Here is a 20,343-nt window from a genome sequence, read left to right as displayed (position 1 = left end):
GAAAAGTCCGTCCGTCCGGGTTTTTTTTCCGTCGCCTGAACAGCGCTGTTTTTAAAAAACAGCGTTTTAACAGTGTGACTTGGGCAAACTATTGTGGAATAAATTGATAATGCAATATTTCATGCAGGGATGGTAACTTGAATTAAAAGTTTCAGTGTCGATTCAAAACTTTATTTCTATATATCTGCGACTCACACAATCCTAGCAAGTATATATACGTTCACCGTAAATCTTACCTATCCTTTGATACTGCATGTGGCTATAGCCAAAATGCTGGTAGACTTGGTAAGTGTTATATTTCCTCCACCCCAAATACCAAATCAATTGTTACTCGATACGTCCTTGTCATTTCCCAGCTCAATTTCCTAACGACAAAATGAAACATCACATCGCTTGTTGTTTTTGTTACGACCAAAACCAATTCCGTTTTAATCCTTTATTAATCGAATCGGTATCAAAATTCCTGAACACAAGATTCATATTATTGGAATAAACCCGAACAAACTCTCCCTAAAGCAAAACCGACATGGAAATAAGAGAACCCAATGCCAAAACTCCCCATCAGCAAGATAAATCCAATCATTGAAGTTTATTAAAAACCAGAAAAAAGGGAATTTCGAAAAACAGTGCATACTTCATTCTAAAACAATTAGATCATTTGATAGCTTTGGAAGAAGAACGAAGTTATAGGAGCCCCTTGTTATGCTGTAGGGGTGGACTTTTTGAATGCAGAGGTGATAGCGTCCCAAACTAGGGAGGTAATTTCATCCCGTTGTATCGCTTTATTACGCGACGCTTAGATCAACATTGGCGAAGAAGACGAGACCAAAATGGATGAATTTGTTAATGTCACTATGTCTGGGTGATGGATGCAGTCTGGTTGGATGTAGGCGTGGTTTACAATTAAGTAATGAATCCTCAAAGTTTTTCTTTTCTTCTTTTAATAAACCGATTGGTGGTTTTCATTAAAGTATGTTCGTAAAGCTTATTACATTATTTTATAAACTTCAACTTGCATGGCTTATTTGAAGATTGTATTTGGATCAGTTTAATCATTTCAGGTATTGTTAGAAGTAAACACATTTCTACTCCCATTTTTTGAAGAAAAAATACATTTTTTGACAAAAAAAATATAAACAGTTTTCAGATTTAAGTTTTCAGGTCAGAATTTTAGATTATGACTATTTTATTTATCAACATTAAATTGCGAGAAAAGTGCCAGCTTGAGACAGTTAAAAAAATCAATCTTGTATAATCTTGATATTTTGTTCATTTTAGGACCTTATCATAAATTTTGTTGTTGTTGTCGTTGCTGTTGTTGTTGTATGTTGTTATGGGAAAACAGAAATAAATATCATCAGACTATTGATTTATGTCAAATTAATCATGTAATTCCCCAAACACAATGCTTCCGTAACATTTTATAAACAGTGGCTGCCAGATAAAGCTTATAAAGTAGACCTATGCTATGATAACAATTTCATAACATTTTTAAAATTAAAAGGTGCCACAAAACATTACAGGTAAAATGATGCTATAAGGGTTGACAAAAGAGTTTGCTTTTTAAACTTGCAACAAATACACATTATTACAAGAACATTTTGACTACATTATAAAAACATTTTTTGATACAGAATGTTTTAAAACTTTTAATAATCTTAAAATCTTCAAAAAAATCTTTTAATAATCCGACATTGCGCTATTCCAGTTGAAATCCATAACCCCCTATGGAAGACATGTCCTTAACCTCCCACACAGGGAGTGTGAATTTCAAATGGGACTACCTGAATGGGTGACTCCATTTGCAAATGGAATATCCTATTTAATGTTAAAACGTTTTGAAATTTTTGAAAAACAAACTTGTATTTGTTACAGGTACGGCAAGTGCCCTTGTGCCCAAACAGAATGACATCAATCTGTTTAAACGAAGTATCGTCTCTACGCTCTTCCTGATAAGCAGAACTTGAATAATAGTTTTTATTGAGAACATCCTGCCTTAAAACGTGCATAGCTATGGTAACACTATCGGGGGTTCATCGCCCCGTCTACCGTAGATAGCACGAATCTGCCATCCTCAGATCGCGCTGGTTGTGCATTGATAATCCCATGGTACACGGCCAGATCCATGTGAAAAAACAAGCTTCAGAAAATGTCCCATTAAGATGAGAGATAAATTTCTCTTAAGAGATTCTTAACTCACGCTATGTTGACACGATTGATTATGTGTTACAAAAGGACTGTTCAGTACAGTGAATTGACTATTATGGTGTTTTGATGAAATTGAAGAGTATAGGAGACGTGAAGCATAATTCATAGTACAAGTTTAAGAAGAATTATACAATAGATAGAGAACTATAATAGTGTTCAGTCGCTCACACTGCCGGTTGGCCCAGTATAAGGTAGTTTTGCCAGAAACTGGAGATTCGTCAATGACAGCCATCGTCAAAATATATGCGTGTAAAAGGACTCGGTTATATCAAAGTTATGAGCAGGAACAGGTGAAGAGGATAAGGAAATGGAAAAGGAAAAGGAAATCACGAAGAGAAAATAAAAGTTTAATGTCCCTTTCCGAGTCTTGTCTCGTTTATACAGGCTGTAACAAAATGTTTTTTATCCATCCGTTTTTGGTGTTTTGGAAACGTCTGCTTCTTCCAACTGCATCATTAGATCCACTATGTAAAATATAATCTGGTCATTTTAAGGGGGTACTACACCCCTGCCCAATTTTGTGCCTATTTTGCATTTTTCTCAAAAATTATAGCGCATTGGTGACAAGTAAGATATGTATATTATAGGGCAAGGACTACAACTACTGCACTGGAAATTTTATTTCAGCACAGACAACAGTTGTGGAGTTACAGTCAAAAATGAGGGAAAACAAAGATTTGATCAATAAATCAATAACTACTTGCCTTAAGTTGCTGAATTTTCAGTGCAGTAGTTGTAGTCCTTGCCCCTATAATATAAATATCTTACTTGTCACCAATGCGCTACAATTTTTGAGAAAAATGCAAAAATATGCACAAAATTGGCCAGGGGTGTAGTACCCCCTTAAGTAGATCCAATGCTGGGATTGGAAGGAGCTGGCTTTTCAAAACACCAAAACGGAAACGATCAATTTGATACCCATATATGGGTTTCTCTTCTCTTCGCTGTCTTTGCCTGCTGTTTCGTCTGTATGTATGTTGGTTTTTTATCTGTTTCTCTTTGTCTTTGTGTGTATCTGCCTGGACTCTGTCCCTGTCTGTATCTAAATCTCTCTTAGGCTCGTAACCAGGTGTGGGTTTTTTTGGGGGGAGGGGGGTGGGGGGAAGGGGGCTAATTTAGTGGACTTGGGCGGATTTTGAAAAGTGGACCTTTTTTCAAAATGTGGACCTTTTTGACACCCCCCAAAGATAAAAAAAACCCCACATTTTCTCGCTCGCTGCACTCGCAAAGGGGCTTTTTGGCGATAATTGAATGTCGTGCAAGGCGTCCACCCCTCCCCCTCCCTGGTTACGGATCCGATCTCTCTCCCTCTCTCCACTACCACTGACTAACCATGCATGCTAACTGTAGTTTTCTGTTTACTTCAGATGTGTAACTCGTTTAAGACACACTGTTTTTGTATATTTATATATTTTCATTATAAATACCATACTAAGTTGAAAGACCTATAGGTCAATAAGTTCTCAACCCTAGTATTATATCAATATATAGCGGTCAATTAAAGCAAGCAATCAATACCGTACCCTTGACCCTATAGATAAATCGTGATGCTCTTATCCAGCAAACTTGACTATTAAATATCTAATAATGGTTATTAATAGAGAATTAATCACAGGTGCAACTAATTTATATGGATTTGAAGTTTATATCAAATGTGAATTTTTATAGTTGAATTATTATATATTATATAATTGAATTTTTCATTCGCATTGATGGTAAAACAATTTGTTTTGTTTTCATTCAATAAGGACACAAAAACATGTACTGCGCCAAGAAAGTATCCTTACACTTGGAAAAATAATCACAATTTCCAAACTGGACAATATCGGGGTAAATTTGTTTTTTTAATAGATGCACTACCTAATCCGACACATTTTGACACCCCATTGAATCCAATGTGACTTCAAGAAGCAAAGTTACAAGCATTTGATTAGACGAAGGTCCAGTTTTAAAAGTGACACACTGGTCTATTCAAAACTCAACCGACTATAGACATCTGGTTTGAGAGTGGTAAATGGTTAATTTGTGTGTGCCTTTAATTTGAAACAAAAGAAAACGGAAACAAAAGAGCTGACAAATAAAAGGCAAGTTATGAAAAGTACAGAGAAGTAAAAACTAAATAAATACTGCTTTAAATAAAGCTCCATTGAAGAAACTGTGTAGTCTCTTTGTTGCGCTTGTTGGAATCTTTTTGCGCCTTGTATGGACCAGTTTGTCACTTTTAAAACTGGACCTTCGTCTATTCAATTGCTTGTAACTTTACTTCTTGAGGTCACATTGGATTCAATGTGGTGTCATAATTTACAGGATTAGATAGTGCATCTATTACAAAAACAAATTTACCCCAATATGGTTCAGTTTTGAAACTGTGATTATTTTTCCAAGTGTAAGGATACTTTCTTGGCGCAGTATATTTACAAGATAGGTAAAACAAACGTCATCACTATATCACCTGACCTTCATTCTCTTGAAGCATCTTTTATATAATATCAAATCGAGTGTTTTGATATTTTGGTCGCTTTGTCATTGATTTTTGTTTTAAACCCAAGTCTACTTTAACAGATTTCGATTATTTGTTTTGCTATCTACAGTGCAAAGTTCACATTATTTATCGAGAATATTGAATATTGAATTTGTTTTATTTATTTTATTTGTTTTACTTGTTTTCTTTCTTTCTTTTATTCGTTCATTCTTTCACTTCTTTCTTTCTTTCTTTCTTTCTTTCTTTCTTTCTTTCTTTCTTTCTTTCTTTCTTTTCTTTCTTTCTTTCTTTCTTTCTAGGTGTCGTGCAAGTCAACTGCAGAAATGGTTTTGCTTAACATTGTATACTGGGAGGGGAAACAATTGACATCAATACGTTGAAACAGTGTCAAAATGTTGTCATCGATTGCAGAACGTTAAAGCAGGTCTCTATAATCTACTGCAGATATCATGGTAAACCGATTCCAGTGAAATATGCAAGTAACGGAAGATATGGGATTGCAGCACGTTAAACCAGATCTACTAATCTACTAAAGATATCACGGTAAACCGACTTTAGTGAAAGATAATATGGGATAAGCTTCATGTTGCCCTTTTATGCTATCTACTGAAGATAGCACGCTAAAATATCGGCAGTTTCTGTAATCTAAGCTTAGCCTGCTGCGGAAATCGCGTTAATATTGTGACATTTACCAATTTTGTTAATTGTTGAGTGAATGTTTTGCTTCATAATATGGTACAATATATATTTCCTAACTTAACAAAAACACCGAATGAAAGTTGCAACAACATGGTTATATCGTTAAAATTATCAGATTTGAGTTTGTAATCCTAGAGTTAATTACATGAAAGTCACTTGCATGCTTCAACTGAGGAAATCACGGCAAGCTGCTGTTACCTGCATATGCATACGTAAACTATAATCAACACTATTGTCTGTGTCGTGCTATCTTCTGAAGATAGCAGCTGAGACTAGTATATACTAGTCTCAGATAGCAGTAAATAGCCCAAACGTAGTTATTGCCTGTCACTGATATCGACAGTTTTTCAATGTGATAACGCCAACCCGGAACATAATTTTACCAGTTAAATTGTTTCCAAAATGCTATCTTCCGAAGATAGCGAGATATTAAAACTGCCGGCTTTTTATGCTACATGTATATTACCAACCTGATAAAATTACGAATAGGATCTTATCTGAAAAATATGTGTACCTTAGATATCAGAGCTTTTTAAAATTGTAATCTGCAGAAATTCTATACACACTGCAATAATGACTAAAGCATTATCAGAAAAACAATTTCGATTTCATAAAAAAAGTAGACAAACCGACTGGTTCCATATTGTGCAATTGTTATTACACGCGGTCATATTACTCAAACTCATCTCATTTTCAACAGCTTTTTTGATGTAAATGAAGATGTCGGTATCAGTAAAGCTAATTAGGGTTGACAAAAGTACAACTTAGCAAGTGAAATGTGATCAATGGTTCACACATTCAATACTCATCATCACCCGACGAAAAAGACAGAATCAGTAACCTATTTTAGCATCATACCAATCTCATTATTTCAATTTAACTGGTAATTTAAAGCCAAATTTCTAGAGGGTTTATTTATACAGTCCATACTAATAATTTTATCATTACAATGTTTGTCAATGTGCTTCAACGCAACATTACGTCCTTCATTAACCTGAACAAATGAGTCGTGGTATCCACTTACTACTTTGCCGCAAGTATTTGCACATATACTTTTTCAAATTTCATGCTCACATAACACATTCAATAATGTTATTTAATGAAACACAGAGTATAAAGATAAAATTGTATAAGCAAATTTTGCTAATCCCTATTGTGATTATTTGTCGTGTGTGAAAAGCTGCAGCGATGGAGTCAAGTTTAGATCAACGGCTTGGAGCGGGGGACGTACTCACCGTCGTCTTGCGCAGTTATTCTGCCGCGGGGGCTACGCTCCAAGTTTGTTACATGAAGGGTTGGATTACATGAAATCCGTAATAACGTCCTGTTAAGTAATAAGTAGCGAATTTTGATAAGCTGTATATGGTATAGTTGAGACCTCAAGCATCATTTGCCGAGTAAAATTACATGTCAATCCTTCACGTTTATGACGGAATATGAGAGTACAAAAATAATACAAGTTCAATATGCTTATTGCGTTTCCCTATAGAGACAAACATTCCCTGCACAATTTCATACAAAAAGCTAATGTTAACTACTATAATGAACTGTAATAAGCACAATTTGTTCCAATCAATCAATTTTACTTTTAAAAACACCATCATTTCATCATTTTACACTACTTTGTTGTTATCCATAAAACCGCTGTATATTATACGCGTGTTTAGGTCGATATTGATGTTGATCCAGCTTCAGTGTTAAGCTTATGCTTAATTGAATGCATTCACGTGCCTCTGTGCTGGGTGGGACTGCTCAACACGCGTCACTATATAGAACTTTTCCACCACCCGGTACAGGTGGATCGAGTTATTAAACAGCATCTTTAAGTGGGTGCTTTTCTTGTTTTGTTTGATTATTCTGTTATATATTACACAGAACAATACGTTGATTTGTTGGTATTAAATTAATAAAAGTGAACGATATGAATATGTGAAATGACAAAAAGAAACTGTTAATATACACTTTGGGGGTCCTCTTTGACATGGAATTTTCTTTATTAATAGTAGACTTTATGAAAACCGATCCATTTAATGTCTTCCTTTTCGCTATGATAAATCCATTCTTATATAAAATCATATGGCTAAGGTTGATGCTATACAAGTACATTATTAATGTATGGAAGTTGATACTTTATGTGCTATCTTCAGTAGATAGCATGACAATTGATATCTTACCGTCAATAACAAACATATGAGTCGAGAGTTCACTCTACTCATTTCAGTAGATAACGTAACAGTGCAATTTGCTATCTTCAGTAGATAACACTAACACATCTAATTTACTATCTTCAGTAGAAACTATATCATGTATTTATGATAGTTGTTGATAATTTAATTTGCTTTCTGTAGATAACATGGCAGCTTAATTTTCTATCTTCATTATAATATGACAAGAAGGTCTTTTTTGCTATCATTAATAATAAATGACAGATAGCAGTCTAATTGGTTAGTATACTAGTATGTCAGGTAACAGTGTCATTTGCTATCTTCTGTAGATAGCATGACAGTGCATGCAATTTACTACATAATGTCAATTAACAGTCTAATATGCTATCTTCAGTAGATAACATAATGTCTATTAACAGTCTAATATACTATCTTCAGAAGATAACATGTGTCGAATAACAGTCTACTTTGCTAAGATAACATAATATCAATTAACAGTCTAATTTGCTATCTTCAGTTGATAACATAATGTCAATATGCTATCTTCAGTAGATAACATAATGTCAATTAACAGTCTAATATGCTATCTTCAGTTGATAACATAATGTCAATTAACAGTCTAATATGGTATCTTCAGTTGGTAACATGTGTCGAATAACAGTCTATTTGCTATCTTCCGTAGATAACATAATATCAATTAACAGTCTAATATGCTATCTTCAGTAGATAACATAATATCAATTAACAGTCTAATATGCTATCTTCAGTAGATAACATAAAGTCAATTAACAGTCTAATATGCTATCTTCAGTAGATGACATAATGTCAATTAACAGTATAATTGCTCTCTTCCGTAGATAACATAATGTCTATTAACAGTCTAATATGCTATCTTCAGTAGATAACATAATGCCAATTAACAGTCTAATATGCTATCTTCAGTAAATAACATAATGCCAATTAACAATCTAATATGCTATCTTCAGAAGATAACATAATGTCAATTAACAGCCTAATATGATATCTTCAGTTGATAACATGTGTCGAATAACAGTCTAATATGATTTCTTCAGTAGATAACATAATGTCAATTAACAGTCTAATATGCTATCTTCAGTAGATAACATGTGTCGAATAACAGTCTAATATGCTATCTTCAGTAGATAACATAATGTCTATTAACAGTCTAATATGCTATCTTCAGTAGATGACATAATGTCAATTAACAGTATAATTGCTCTCTTCCGTAGATAACATAATGTCTATTAACAGTCTAATATGCTATCTTCAGTAGATAACATAATGCCAATTAACAGTCTAATATGCTATCTTCAGTAAATAACATAATGCCAATTAACAATCTAATATGCTATCTTCAGAAGATAACATAATGTCAATTAACAGCCTAATATGATATCTTCAGTTGATAACATGTGTCGAATAACAGTCTAATATGATTTCTTCAGTAGATAACATAATGTCAATTAACAGTCTAATATGCTATCTTCAGTTGATAACATGTGTCGAATAACAGTCTAATATGCTATCTTCAGTAGATAACATAATGTCTATTAACAGTCTAATATGCTATCTTCAGTAGATAACATAATGTCTATTAACAGTCTAATATACTATCTTCAGAAGATAACATGTGTCGAATAACAGTCTACTTTGCTAAGATAACATAATATCAATTAACAGTCTAATTTGCTATCTTCAGTTGATAACATAATGTCAATATGCTATCTTCAGTAGATAACATAATGTCAATTAACAGTCTAATATGCTATCTTCAGTAGATAACATAATGTCTATTAACAGTCTAATATACTATCTTCAGAAGATAACATGTGTCGAATAACAGTCTACTTTGCTAAGATAACATAATATCAATTAACAGTCTAATTTGCTATCTTCAGTTGATAACATAATGTCAATATGCTATCTTCAGTAGATAACATAATGTCAATTAACAGTCTAATATGCTATCTTCAGTTGATAACATAATGTCAATTAACAGTCTAATATGGTATCTTCAGTTGGTAACATGTGTCGAATAACAGTCTATTTGCTATCTTCCGTAGATAACATAATATCAATTAACAGTCTAATATGCTATCTTCAGTAGATAACATAATATCAATTAACAGTCTAATATGCTATCTTCAGTAGATAACATAAAGTCAATTAACAGTCTAATATGCTATCTTCAGTAGATGACATAATGTCAATTAACAGTATAATTGCTCTCTTCCGTAGATAACATAATGTCTATTAACAGTCTAATATGCTATCTTCAGTAGATAACATAATGCCAATTAACAGTCTAATATGCTATCTTCAGTAAATAACATAATGCCAATTAACAATCTAATATGCTATCTTCAGAAGATAACATAATGTCAATTAACAGCCTAATATGATATCTTCAGTTGATAACATGTGTCGAATAACAGTCTAATATGATTTCTTCAGTAAATAACATAATGCCAATTAACAATCTAATATGCTATCTTCAGAAGATAACATAATGTCAATTAACAGCCTAATATGATATCTTCAGTTGATAACATGTGTCGAATAACAGTCTAATATGATTTCTTCAGTAGATAACATAATGTCAATTAACAGTCTAATATGATTTCTTCAGTAGATAACATAATGTCAATTAACAGTCTAATATGCTATCTTCAGTAGATGACATAATGTCAATTAACAGTATAATTGCTCTCTTCCGTAGATAACATAATGTCTATTAACAGTCTAATATGCTATCTTCAGTAGATAACATAATGCCAATTAACAGTCTAATATGCTATCTTCAGTAAATAACATAATGCCAATTAACAATCTAATATGCTATCTTCAGAAGATAACATAATGTCAATTAACAGCCTAATATGATATCTTCAGTTGATAACATGTGTCGAATAACAGTCTAATATGATTTCTTCAGTAGATAACATAAAGTCAATTAACAGTCTAATATGCTATCTTCAGTAGATGACATAATGTCAATTAACAGTATAATTGCTCTCTTCCGTAGATAACATAATGTCTATTAACAGTCTAATATGCTATCTTCAGTAGATAACATAATGCCAATTAACAGTCTAATATGCTATCTTCAGTAAATAACATAAAGTCAATTAACAGTCTAATATGCTATCTTCAGTAGATGACATAATGTCAATTAACAGTATAATATGCTATCTTCAGTAGATAACATAATGCCAATTAACAGTCTAATATGCTATCTTCAGTAAATAACATAATGCCAATTAACAATCTAATATGCTATCTTCAGAAGATAACATAATGTCAATTAACAGTCTAATATGCTATCTTCAGTAGATAACATAATGTCAATTAACAGTCTAATATGCTATCTTCAGTAGATAACATAATGCCAATTAACAGTCTAATATGCTATCTTCAGTAAATAACATAATGCCAATTAACAATCTAATATGCTATCTTCAGAAGATAACATAATGTCAATTAACAGCCTAATATGCTATCTTCAGTTGATAACATGTGTCGAATAACAGTCTAATATGCTATCTTCAGTAGATAACATAATGTCTATTAACAGTCTAATATGCTATCTTCAGTTGATAACATAATGTCTATTAACAGTCTAATATACTATCTTCAGAAAATAACATATGTCGAATAACAGTCTACTTTGCTAAGATAACATAATGTCTATTAACAGTCTAATATGGTATCTTCAGTTGGTAACATAATGTCAATTAACAGTCTAATATGCTATCTTCAGTAGATAATATAATGTAAAGTAACTGCCTAATTTGATATCTTCAGTAGATAGCATAAAAATGTCGGGTAACAGTCTAATTGTCTATCTTCCGTAGATAGATAACATATGACAGTTAATAGAATAATTTGCTATCTTCAGTAGATAACAATTAATGACAATTTAACACTTTCAATTGATGCATTCGGCAGACAACATAATGACAGGGAAAAGTCTTATCTCTCTCTCTCATAATGACTGCGATTCGACTCTATAGAAGATGCTGTTTCGAGCCGCAAAGAAATGTTCACTTAAAATGCCAATAGCAAATGGCTTTGACAAAATAGTAACAAAAACGTTTTACTCAAAATGAATTATGATTGGCTCAATAAGACCTACTGTAATTAAATACTAAAATGACAACGAGATCAATAATTCATTTCATAAGACCATGCACACTAAACCTAAGCCATAATACACAATCGTCTATAACCATGCATGCAGCAATATAAAATGTAACCTTTTCAAGTTACACTCAGTCCACACGACCAACTACAAAAAATCGAGCGAGAATATAACCTTTTTAAGTTACGACACTCGCTTCTTTAATAGCCACACAGTTGTCACACTAAAGTTGTATTAAACTGCCAACTTAACACATACGGTATAGTATTTCTTTCCATTAACCCACCATAAATCTATCGGCAAAACCGTAGAGATTACTAATCGAAACGTCAAGATAGGCACTGTGATGGTAGTGTCCATATAACGGGCACCTGATTCAACAGTGCGTCTGTTTTTACTCTCTCTCTCCTTTCTCTCTCTTTGCAACAAACGAAGTTATTCTTAATGGAGTGCTTTTCAAGGGGAATAGCTTGCTCGTACTATTGATCAGAACTGGGAATTTAAACCACCACTTCAAGTAGTAATACTCGCTAGTCAACGCTGACATTTGCTTTATGTTTGCCATAATCATTGTATCTTTTCAATATCACTCTTAAATCTAAATTATAGGCTTATATATACAATTATTTATCTCATTGTCTTATATGAAATTTGATTTTTAAAATGCATACTGGATATTCGAATTTACATAATTGTTATTTCAAAAAAAGTTTCAAATATGATCATTGATCAAGTAGACAGGCAGGATGCAAACAACATGAACAACATTTCTGACAAAATCGGTTAACGCATACATCGGGATAAAAAAAAACTAAACGGAAAACCGATAAAAATCTCAGTCCATGCAAGATCATGTTTGGTCTAGCTATTTAAGATTCAAGTGTGTCATGCGTCTACTATTTTCTATTTCGCATTTAAAACACTTACACACGAGCTATATACATAACAATTTTCGACGTACATTTTAACAATTTTCTGCATTACTTCAAATTGCCTATAATCTAAACCAGTATACTCAGTTTGTCCACATTTCTACATTATATTTCATGCTGACTTCAAATATAATCACGAAAATGCAAAGCTAGGATATTTTACATCTCTGATTTTATTTTTCAATCAACTGTCAACTTCGCCTCGCAAGTTACGGGCTAATACATCAATAATCGTCCCAAGTTGACGAGTAGGATCGCATCCAGCTACTTGTAAATGATCCTACTTCATCCAAATGGCTTATTAGTCATGTCTTTAAAGACTTAGGTGATAGTTTTACACTTGAAGATGCGTAAACGATTTTTCTAAAGATTTACTAACTTTGATGGGTCGGTTTACCATGGCAACCGATGGTTTTAGGGTGTTTTTTAACGGTTTTTAACGATGATATAAAAAGATGTTACGTAGAGGTGATGATCTCTGCTCTTCTCTTTTGCAGGCTATTAGTTACAGGTCGAAGGAATTTGATTATGTGAAAATGTCACAGGCTGTTTACTCAAAACCTAGCTCATGTCTTTCGTTTTAAATATAGTAATCCACCACCAATGTGGCTGTCCCACAAATGGGGGGTTATGAGCATCGAGTCAGAATTGTTTCTTATACCTCCCATATGCATCCTGCAGCAAAACTACTATAACACTCAGTCATAAAGGTGTTCAGAAGGAAAGTCTGCATTTCGTCTCTCCAGAAACACGTTCGTTCCCATTAATTGTCTCTCAATTAACAAATTATTATACTCTCTCACTAGGGTCCACAACATCAGGGCAAAGTTCTTTAACCACAATACATTTTTACATTCATTGAATGACCATAGAAAATTTGGGTACAAATAACGGTTATTGAACAATGCCATTGAGGCCAATGTGGTCCATAGTGTCCAAATATAAAAGAGTGAAAATACCTCTTCAAGAGCCATGATGAGTGACCAGTCCGTTTTGGTGAGAAAACCTCACTCTTACAAAATGAAATGTTATTAAGGTGGTACTACACCCCTTGATAAATTTGTGACTATTTTGGCATTTTTCTCAAAAAATAATAACACACTGGTAATAAAGGTTATGTACCGGTATATGGCAAGGAATACGGTACACTGGAATTGTACAGTGACTCGAGACAAGCGGTACGTTATTTATGATCAGAAAAGAGGTACCGCTATTATATAATGTACCTCATTTCTTAACATATATAATGAATGTCTTGAATCACTGAAATTTCAGTGAAGCTTAATAGGATTCCTTGCCCCTATAATATACATAACTTTTGTTACCGGTGTGTAATACTTTTTAAGGAAAATGCAAAATTAGTCACAAAATTTATCAGGGGGTGTAGTACCACCTTAGGCCTAAAGTTATGAAGTCAGAAACACATCTGACGATTGCTCGACATGCACTCAGCGGCAGCATACTATGACGGCATACTATAATTTCTTATGAATTCCCGTGTTATTTGACGTAATTTACTTTAGGACTGAATTTCCACCTCAAGGATTGTGACTTTACAGTCAATTTTATTATAAAAAGTGAAATATCTCCCTAGTTTGGTACTTGTTTGTTTTGGTGTTCGTTTGTATGTTTATTTATTTGTTTGCTAGTTTATTTGTTTGTTAGTCTATTTATTTCCATGGATGTTTATTGTTAGTAAAGTTAGTTCATTTTTGTCATACTCGTATCTTAAAATTCCCAAATTGACTTTTAAGTCACAAGCAAGCAAATAAACTAACTTCATGAATGAACTAACAATAATTAAACTAACAATCAACAATAGAGAAACAAAAAACTTACAAACAAATAAATAACATATAAACACGCTAATAAACACCGCAACAAACAGACAAACCTCAAAACACCAATTTACTATCTGCATAAGGGTTCATACAACTAAATCAGATCTGTGAAGCGGATTCCATCACAAGTTCATCACGGGATGGGGTGGGTGGGCACCCGTCACTTAGGAGATCCGTTACTCTGAAGGCCCGATATTAAAAAAAAAAAAATCCGTCAAATTCTGAATAGCGCGCGGACTTGTTTTCATTTAAAATGACCCGCTAACCAGAAAACCCACTAATCAGAAATCCCGTGAATCAGAAGGCCCGCTACTCAGAAAATATTTTCTGAGTAGTGGGTATTTTCTGAGTAGCGGTCCTTCTGATTAACGGGCCCTTTGCAGGGTTAGGGTTAAGGTTAGAGTTAGGGTTAGGGATTAGGGTTGGGGTTAGGGCTTAGGGTTAGGATTAAGGTTAGGGTTTAGGGTTAGGATTGGATACAGCCCGCTAGTCAGAAAAAATTCTGAGTAGCGGGACTTTTACATAAAATTCAACAAAAAGCCCACTATTCAGAAAGTCCGTTATTCAGAAGGCCCGCTATACTCAGAAAATTCTGACTAGCGGGCCTTCTGAATAATGGGCTTTCTAAATAGCGGGTCTTCTAACTACCGGATCTCCTGAGTGACAGGCTGCACCCGTTTGTCACGCCTATTATAGTGCCATTGAACTTTGCACAACAATTGAAAATCATGTTTTAATAGAACTCGTGTGATATTTAAACATTTGAAAAGAAAACGCGAATTTTTGAGTGATATACGATTATGTGCGCATGAACACACGAGGTCAAAACGCGGTTAGAAGTCGGGTGTAAACATGCAAAAATCAGACCTTAATATATAGCCCTAATTTTCTCAAAAAGAAGACATAGGCCTAATATGTTTACAGACTTCTTTTCTAATTAAGATGGTAACATGTATATTTCAAAGTTGAAGGTAACTCGACTTATGACCAAAACGCTACCCATATAAAATGGAAAGCTATTTTGTGGTGTGAACCCATGCATAAGACACAATAATTCACCCATGCCAACCGCTATGAATAATCAAAGTTGAAAAACAATAATTATTCGGTTTGTTTTTTATTTATTTTTTATGTTAAGTTATTTTCTGTTTCAACATAAAAGTAAAATAATACATTGTAGATCATTATAGATATATATGTATAGCATACTTATTGTAAACAATAACGATATATGAATAGTATTTCATGTGATAATATTATGTAGCCTAATAAATGTTCATGCACAAAATATCCTGATTAAATTTACCAGTCACAAATTATCTGTTTAAGGAAAACTGTTAGACCATGTACCGGCCCGTGGATGGTGTTGGTGCCCGGCTGGTTTAAGACCATGTGCCGGTCCGTGGATGATGTTGGTGCCCGGCTGGTTTTAGACCATGGGCCGGGTCCATGGATGTATTGGTGCCCGGCTGGTTTTAGACCATTGCTGATCATGCAAGTGACCATGCATATTTTTCTCAAAAAGATAACAGTTCCATTCATACACATATTGTGCCTTCCAAACTTGAGCTTTACCACCTCCCCGCCGGTCAGAACAAACAAAAATCGCCGATAATCCCCCTATTTTGGGCAAAAATGCAACATTTTCGAATTTCCGATTCCCTCTGATTCTCCACTTTGCACTCCCATTGCCCACTCCCGAAAAAAACAACAACAACAACAAAAAAAACCATCCTGGTGCCGTTCGATGAATCTTTATGTGTTTGCATATCAGGCTAGCCAACTTTCACAATATATTCCAATCTCCCAACCAACCCAACAGCGATTCACTTCAATATTAGGCTGCACACACTATGTTTGCATGTAGGCCTAGGAATGACAAATTAAGAATATTATACAATCAATATTATAAAACTCTTAAAAATCTTACGAACGTGCGTGTTTGTTTGGTTTTAAAATTGAATTATTCACTTTGTTATTCCTGTTGGGTATGTATGTATATAATGTGTAGGGCTGTATGTGTGACGGCAATATGGGCAGTTTTATGAAACATAACTTTCCAACCGTGGACGTTACTGCAACCGAGGACCGTCCCAGTATAACCGAGATGTGCAATTGACAGCAAACAGCCTAATAATGCATAAGTCTATGAGAGTGGGTCTCCTATTGTTGAAATAGTTCCCGGTCGTTAAGTTAACTCCCAAAATATTGTGCATATTAGGCCTAGGTTGTCTTAAACGGGTCAATGTCCCCGGTTAGGCGCTGAAAAAAAAACACGTCCGCGTTTGGATAGGTAAGTGTATACAGGGCTCCGCTTGCCGGCAGAAACCTTTATAGGGGTGTGTGTTTGAATTGCTATTACTTCCGAGGACTTGGCAACACACCTGCATAATGAGGATCTCGTGTACAACGAGGACATATGGACACGAGTCCTCAAGACGCAAATATTGTAAACGGGCCCTATACTCAGCTACCCAATCTTTACCTAACGGTTTCTTATGGTGACTATATTTCGACATTACCGATTTTATATCAGGCCTTGACATGATAACACAGAGCGACAAAAAGAGGACTTTTGGGAAGTGTTGTCATTTTCAGATCCTCGGAAATACACGTAATACATGGTGGTGGTGGTGGTGGTGGTGGTGGTAGGTGGTGGTGGTAGGGGGGACGCAAGGTCATGGGTGACAGGTGAATTTGTCTTTATATGTGTGTTACTCATGTTACTCTGGGTCACCTGTATTTTGTTTTAATTTTTTGTGCTTTTGCCTGAAAAATCAATAGGAAAGTGTGTAGTTTGGGTGGGTGGGGTGTGTGAGATGTAGGGGTGTGTGTGTTGGAGTGTCGATAGGGATTTATGGCATTGGAGGGAGAGTGGGATGTGTGGAGAGGATGTTGGGGTATGATATGTGGGATGTAGAGTGTGTTGGCATTGGAGGATGATGGTAGGGGTGAGTGGAAAGGATGATGGGATGGGGTGTGTGGGCATTGGAGAGGGGGTGGGTATGTGGAGGGGATGTTGAAGTGAGGGTATGTGGGTGTAGAGGGTGTGTAAGCTGGGGTGTGTGTAACTGGGTGTACATTTGTTATAAATGTGTTTTTGTTATTCTCATGTAAAGGTAGGAATTTGTTAATGTGTTTTTGCCATGTAAGTTGAGGGAATAGAACAGGGTGATTTGTACGGAACGTTTTAAGTGCCATCAGATAGCAAGATAATTATCTTGACAAGATGACATAATATTAGTATTATGTCGTCATTTACATATATTATTTGTAATCATGTCGACTTAATTATGATTTTAAGTCATGTTGGAAAGATAGAATATAATTATTAGCAAGTCGACTTCTCAAAAAGTGTATATCGTCATGGCGAGATAAATTATATTGCCAAGCCGTCTTCACAAATATATATGTCGTCATGGCGAGATAAATTATCTTAATATAATAAATTATCTCTTGAAAATAAATTATCTCTTGATAATAAATAATCTCTTGATACTAAATTATCTCTTGATATTAAATTATCTAGAGATAATGAATTATCTTGAGATAATAAATTATCTTGAGATGATAAATTATCTTGAGATAATAAATTAGAGATAATTTATTATCAAGAGATAAACAGCCACACAACTGCCGAATTCAAGAATTAGACAGCCGCAACTGCCGAATTCAAGAATTAGACAGTCGCAACTGCCGAATTCAAGAATTAGACAGCCATAACTACCGGTATCGAATTCAAGAATTAAACAGCCACAACTGCCGAATTCAAGAATTAAACAGCCATAACTGTGTAATTCAAGAATTAAACAGCCCAAACTGCCGAATTCAAGAATTAGACAGCCGCAACTGCCGAATTCAAGAATTAGACAGCCGCAACTGCCGAATTCAAGAATTAGACGGCCGCAACTGCCGAATTCAAAAATTAGACAGCCATAACTATCGAATTCAAGAATTAAACAGCCACAACTGCCGAATTCAAGAATTAAACAGCCATAACTGTGTAATTCAAGAATTAAACAGCCCAAACTGCCGAATTCAAGAATTAGACAGCCCCAACTGCCGAATTCAAGAATTAGACAGCCGCAACTGCCGAATTAAAGAATTAGACAGCCATAACTATCGAATTCAAGAATTAAACAGCCACAACTGCCGAATTCAAGAATTAAACCGCCCTAACTGTTGAATTCAAGAGATAATTTATTATCAAGAGATAATTTATTATCAAGAAATAATTTATTATCAAGAGATAATTTATTATCAAGAGATAATTTATTATCAAGAGATAAACAGCCACACAACTACCGAATTCAAGAATTAGACAGCCGCAACTGCCGAATTCAAGAATTAGACAGCCATAACTGCTGAATACTTTAAGAGATAATTTATTATCAAGAGATAAACAGCCACACATCTGCCGAATTCAAGAATTAGACAGCCGCAACTGCCGAATTCAAGAATTACACAGTCGCAACTGCCGAATTCAAGAATTAGACAGCCGCAACTGCCGAATTCAAGAATTAGACAGCTGTAATTGCCGAATTCAAGAATTAGACAGCTGTTAGACAGCCGCAACTGCCGAATTCAAGAATTAGACAGCCGCAACTGCAGAATTCAAGAATTAGACAGCCGCAACTGCCGAATTAAAAAATTAGACAGCCGCAACTGCCGAATTCAAGAATTAGACAGCTGCAACTGCCGAATTCAAGAATTAGACAGCCATAACTGTTAGACAGCCGCGACTGCCGAATTCAAAAATTAGACACCCATAACTGCCGAATTCAAGAATTAGACAGCGCAACTGCCGAATTCAAGAATTAGACAGCCATAACTGTTAGACAGCCGCAACTGCCGAATTCAAGAATTAGACAGCCGCAACTGCCGAATTCAAGAATTAGACAGCCGCAACTGCCGAATTCAAGAATTAGACAGCCGCAACTGCCGAATTCAAGAATTAGACAGCCGCAACTGCCGAATTCAAGAATTAGACAGCCGCAACTGCCGAATTCAAGAATTAGACAGCCGCAACTGCCGAATTCAAGAATTAGACAGCCACAACTGCCGAATTCAAGAATTAAACAGCCATAACTGTGTAATTCAAGAATTAGACAGCCGCAACTGCCGAATTCAAGAATTAGACAGCCGCAACTGCCGAATTCAAGAATTAGACAGCCGCAACTGCCGAATTTAAGAATTAGACAGCCGCAACTGCTGAATTCAAGAATTAGACAGCCGCAACTGCCGAATTCAAGAATTAGACAGCCGCAACTGCCGAATTCAAGAATTAGACAGCCGCAACTGCCGAATTCAAGAATTAGACAGCCACAACTGCCGAATTCAAGAATTAAACAGCCATAACTGTGTAATTCAAGAATTAAACAGCCCAAACTGCCGAATTTAACAATTAAACAGCCCTAACTGCTGAATTCAAGAATTAAACTATCTTTCCGACATAAATGACGACATAATACTAATATTATGCCATCTTGTCAAGATAAATACTGAGTATCTTGCTATCTGAAGATTTGGTTGGTGGGTATGAGGTATTGTATGTGAGGTGTGAGTTGGGGAAATGCCTTTTGTGTGTGGATGTATGCAAAGCAGGTGGGGTGGGTTGGTGTGGGGTGCGTGTTGGGGTGAGTTGGGGTGAATGTGTTTTTGTGTGAATGTATGCAAGGCGGGTGGGGAGTGTTGTGTGGGGTGTGTGTTCTAGAGGTGTGTTGGCATTGGATGGAGGGTGGGAGGATGGAGGGGGTGTTAGGGTAAGGAGGTGGGTGTGGGGGTAGGGGTGGGAGTGTGTGTGCAAATTTAGAGTATTAATGAGAGGGTGGTTTGATTGGTGGGTATAAGGTAT

Source organism: Amphiura filiformis, chromosome 20, assembly GCF_039555335.1.
Source record: "Amphiura filiformis chromosome 20, Afil_fr2py, whole genome shotgun sequence".
Classification (NCBI taxonomy): Eukaryota; Metazoa; Echinodermata; class Ophiuroidea; order Amphilepidida; family Amphiuridae; genus Amphiura; species Amphiura filiformis.
This window is presented reverse-complemented; position numbering follows the sequence as displayed.